The sequence below is a fragment of the Anolis sagrei genome, chromosome 1 (assembly GCF_037176765.1).
Source record: "Anolis sagrei isolate rAnoSag1 chromosome 1, rAnoSag1.mat, whole genome shotgun sequence".
Classification (NCBI taxonomy): Eukaryota; Metazoa; Chordata; class Lepidosauria; order Squamata; family Dactyloidae; genus Anolis; species Anolis sagrei.
This window is the reverse complement of record NC_090021.1, coordinates 224,693,995-224,699,731: the sequence shown is the minus strand read 5'-3', so window position 1 is coordinate 224,699,731 and position 5,737 is coordinate 224,693,995.

Below are 5,737 nucleotides of genomic sequence, written 5' to 3'. Positions count from 1 at the left end.
GCCCTTTATTGAAATTTTATCCTATTTTATTTTATTCAGGGGACAAAACTTCTGCAAGGTCACCCAGTGGGTCTTTGTGGCTATGCAAGGATTTAAACCCTGATCTTCTAGTAATCTAGTCCAACACTTAAATTCCATGCCACACTGGTTCTCTATCTTATCCTGGATAAATTAATGTATTCTGCTTTGAAGGAGATGCTCTCTACCTTATGTAGAGATGCATTTCAAAATGTGGCCATACACTATGCTGCCATTGGAGAGGATGCAGTGAATTGCATAACCATAGGAGGATTCTATCAGCTCTTTGAACCTTAGGGCCCTTCCACACAACCATATAACCCAGAATACCAGGACAGAAAATCCCACAATATCTGCTTTGAAGTGGGTTGTCTGAGTCCACACTTCTATATATTCCAGTTCAAAGCTGATAATGTTGGATTTTATTCAGCTGTGTGGAAGGGGGCATAGAATCATAGATTTATTGAATAATAGAATTGGAAGAGAGCACATGGGCCATGTAGTCCAACCCCTGTCATGCAGGAAAAGCACAATCAAAGTTTCCCTGGCAGGATGCTTTATATTTCCAGCTCATGAAAATGATAATCAAACATATCACAGGATTTTCCTAGTGGGATTTGCTCATGAGTGGGTTTTCCATTGTCATTGTCTGAGACTGAAAGATTGTGACTTGGCCAAGGTCACCCATTGGGTTTCTATGGCTAAATACAGATTCAAACCCTGATCTCTCAGAATCCTAGTCCAGTAATCAAATTACTGTAATGCACTGGTGTTATGTTTCTGATACATGTTATGTATTCTAGTTCCTGAGACAGACAGACAGACAGACAGACAGACAGACCGATAGATAGATAGATTTGATTACTGTAATGCGCTCTACGTGGGGCTGCCCTTGAAAACGGCTCGGAAATTCCAACTGGTTCAAAGGGCGGCGGCCAGGATGTTAACTGGTGCTCTTTACAGAGAGAGGTCAACCCTCCTGTTTAAGGAGCTCCATTGGCTGCTGTTTACCTACCGAGCCCAATTCAAGGTGCAGGTGCTTACCTACAAAGCCCTGAACAGTTTGGGACCTGCCTACCTGCGTGACCTCATCTCCATTTGTGAACCCACGCACTCCCTTCGTTCATCCGGAGAGGCCCTGCTCGCGATCCCACCTGCGTTACAGGCGTGTTTGTTGGGGACGAGGGACAGGGCCTTCTCTGTGGTTGCCTCCTGACTCTGGAACACCCTCCCCAAAGACATTAGACTAGCACCCACGTTGGCAGTCTTTAGGAAGAACTTGAAGACCTGGCTATTCAGATATGCCTTCCCAGAATAGGATAACCCCGCAGCACCATGTCCCAGAAGCACTTTATTAGAGTTAAGACTCTCTGCACATTGCACTTGCCCAGAATTCCAATATACCACCGTCACATCCAGCACTTTTAACCTGTACCCATCATTGGCCCGGCCTGTTTTTAATGTGTAATAGTGTAATGTTTTTGTCATTGCTTATGTTTTAATTTTTGCTTTGTATTGTATTGTTATTGTTTGCTGTTGTTGTGTTGAGGCCTTGGCCTCTGTAAGCCGCATCGAGTCCTTCGGGAGATGATAGTGGGGTACAAATAAAGTTTAATAATTAATAATAATAATAATAATAATAATAATAATAATAATAATAATAGATAGCTGGTGGCCTGCCATTAACATTAGCACTTTCCCCTCGTGCTGTCATCTATTTTCCCCTATTCATTTTGACCCATTTCCCCTTAAAATGGGATAAGATCTTTAAAAGTTTCCTTTCTTTTTCATCCTCTGTTTCTCCCTCAGTCTGACAAGGCAGCATCACAGGAATTACAGAAAGAATGTTGCTCTCCCTGCCTCAATAACTTGTATTAATGCACGTTTTGATAGAAATGTTTTCATGCTTCTAGTTGCCAGCTTTCACACACTAGGCTTAAAATCTCCTTTGAGCCTCTCCATCATATTTAGAGGAGCATCTAATCATTGTCTGTATGATGAAGTGGAGGCAAAAGAGAGACAGTCATAATGCAAATGAGTGTTCTGGCCATTTTTATGTTTTGCATTTCCATTGCAACAATCCTGAATGAAGGAGAAACTGGCTTAGAGATAATAATAAATAAAAATGTCTCTGAGTATGTGCACAGTGATGGTTTCTTACTGTTGTGTACCAATGCCAGTTCTACAGATAAAAGCTTCTTTGTCATAAGACATGGCTTCCAAAGAAATTAATGCTTGGAAAGTTTTCTTTTCTTGCATTTGACCCACAGGATACTTTTTTGATTCTGAAATTAGGAAAGTATCAGGCTTTGGCATGATGGGGCAGTACTTCAGGAGGACATCCTGGCATTTGCCACCAAATACTTTTGGAATTTTCAAAATATTCTGAGGTGACATTATACTGGGATCTTTGGGACACTAGGGGAAATTATGGACACCCCTGCAGTACTCCTGCCACCACCAGGTAAACCTGGTGAGATCATAGGCTACACTTGGAAAACTTCTTTATTCTGCCACCAAGCTGATCCATCTCCTGGACCTCTAGAGGTATATGCTGATGGAATTTAGCCATCGTAATTTGAAAACTCCATATCTAGTAAGATAGACAAGTAGAAAAAATCATTTATTTATTTACCTTATTTATACCCCACCATCCTCTACCCCAGAGAGGGGCTCAAGGTGGCTTACACATGGCACCTAGACAGTGCCTTAAGACATACAAAATTCATCTAAAATGGTTTAGGTTAAGGTTATAACATAATAAACATAATTAAAATACATTCAAGGTTAAAACACGCCATCCAGAGTTCAAGATGTAAGGCCAGTCCATGATCAATTGCACATCATTCCACATTAAGATTGCTGCACTGTCCTATTCACTGCAATGCCCTATTTTCTACACTGCCCTATTCACTGCACTGCCCTATTCAGAATCATGTCATCGTTTCTAAAATAGGAGACAGAAAATGTGGCAGGATTGGGAGCTATTGATGAGAATTATCTGTTAACAGCAGAGGACAAAAGAATCATGGGGTAATAGAAGGCAAACTACTAGTGGGATGGAATGCCATGATATGATATGTTAATTTGCTTGCCTCAATTTATAGCCCTAGCACACTGGGTGTAATTTACCATACTTGTCCCAAGATCTACTCTCTGTTTCCCCTTTCATGGCCTTAGAATCATAGAATCATAGAGATGGTAGAGACAACATGGGCCATCTAGTTCTATACCCTGCCATGCAGTAAAAGCACAATCAAAATACTCCTGACAGATGGCCATCCAGACTCTGTTTAAAAGTTTTGAGAGAGGAGCTTCCACCACACTCCAAGGCAAAGAGTGCCACTGATGAACACCTTTTACAGTCAGGAAGTTCTTCCTAATGTTCAGGTGGAATCTCCTTTCCTGTAATTTGAACCCATTGCCCCAAGTCCTAGTCTCCAGGGCAGCAGAAAATTCCTCTTCCTTATGACATCCTTTCACATAATTATACCTGGCTATCATGTCTCCTCTCAACCTTCTCTTCTGCAGGCTAAACATACCCAGCACATTGTTTTTTGACAGCTGTTGTCTCTAACTTAATTGAGGTAAATCTATGAGCTTCATGAAACTGTACCTGGTAATAATGCAGGCAAGTGCACAAAGCTCTTTGCTTTCTACTAGAAATCTTTTTAAAAGCCACAATAAAGGCAGTAGATGCCACTGGCTATGCAATGAATCCTGAAAATCTTTAAGATTGCGTCTCAGAAATCTTAACATTATGGAATTTCAAAGCATTGTACACCTCAGGGTCTTAAAGGTCACCCAGAATTTGGAAGTTACTTTTTAAAACAAATTATTTATAGTTGAAATTCTAACCCTGAAATAGTTTATTATTATTATTATTATAGTTGGGTTTTACAAAGGTACTTTCATCATTCTTTAAATGTAGCTAAAATAGTTATTTTGGGAAAACTCTTAATGCTACAATTTGCTGGCCTATAACAGAAAGCACGATGTTCACATGCCTGCCTGAATATCACCTCATCAATCACAATGGAACAAGAGGTATCATTATGAGACTCAACAATTCAAATATATGATATCCCTTTTCTACTACAATGTCATAAAAATAACTTTAGCTGTTAGGTATTCATTGCAAAACAGTGAAGTTATCCTTCATTAAGTTACAATCACAATGTAATGTAGCTGTTAAAATGCTACATTAAAACATCAAAACACCTTTGTTATTTTAGAATTAATGCTACATATTTCTAACTAGATTTATTCATAGTGTGGCATCTTGAGTTTTGGACTTGCACTCTGGTTCAAATTCTCATATGGCCAAAGAAACCAACTGGGTGACCATAGCCATGTTACATCCAGTGAAAGAGGAAGGTGATATAAAATCATCTCTGAGTAAATCTCACCAGGAAAACTATGATGGGATTCCTCTTACAATCAAATTGGAAAACATGAAAGCACACAACAGCAACAGCAAAAAGAATAGAAGCACCAGCAACATTTGTAACTATTTACTCAAAGGTCATTTATTTGATTACAAAACTATTCATTTGAGTGCAAAAAGGAAAACATGAATATTTCCAACAAGTGAAAGTGTGACTGTTGAGTTAAAAACTTTATGTAACAATGGGCAGAGTCTTCAAAGTTCAATAGCAGTTACAGAAGTTGTGAGGGCTTATATGACAGCTATGTTAGAGGAGAAGGACTCACTCTTTTCTTTATAGCATTTTCTAGTGGTGAAAATATTTATGAAAGAGGGTTTAGCTTTAGCACCATGAGGATCTCTTTTGAAGTTTGCACTAAGGAGGGTGCATCTACACTGTAGAATTAATGCAGTTTGACACCACTTTAACTGACTCACTGCTATGCTGTTATGGGAGTTGTAGTTTTACAAGATCTTTACTTCTTTTTGCCAAAGAATGCAAACTACAAATTCAAAGTTCTTGTGGGTTTTTTCGGGCTATAGGGCCATGTTCTAGAGGCATTTCTCCTGACGTTTCACCTGCATCTATGGCAAGCATCCTCAGAGGTAGTGAGGTCTGTAGGAATTAGGACAATGGGTTTATATATCTGTGGAATGGCTGGAGTCTACCGTATACCATGCAGCTGTGGACAAGTCTACATAGGGACCACCAAATGCAGCGTTGCCCAAACACAAATCAAGGAACATGAAAGGCACTGCAGACTACTTCAACCAGAGAAGTCAGCCATAGCAGAGCACCTGATGAACCAGCCTGGACACAGCATATTATTTGAGAACACAGAAATGCTGGACCACACCAACAACCACCATGTCAGACTACACAGAGAAGCCATTGAAATCCACAAGCATGTGGACAATTTCAACAGAAAGGAAGAGACCATGAAAATGAACAAAATCTGGCTACCAGTATTAAAAAACTCTAAAATTACAACAGCAAAACAGCAGAGAGGAAACACCAGGCACATCTTAACACCTCTCAACAGGGGATTTTCCCAGGCTCAGCCAGGCCTTCAAATGCTAATGAAGGTGGTCAGTTGTAACATTCACACCTAGCTCCAGCAGGGAAGAGCTCTTTGCCCCACCCCAGCCATTCCACAGATATATAAACCTATTGTCCTAATTCCAACAGACCTCACTACCTCTGAGGATGCTTGCCATAGATGCAGGCGAAACGTCAGAAGAAATGCCTCTAGAACATGGTCCTATAGCCCGAAAAAACCCACAAGAACCTAG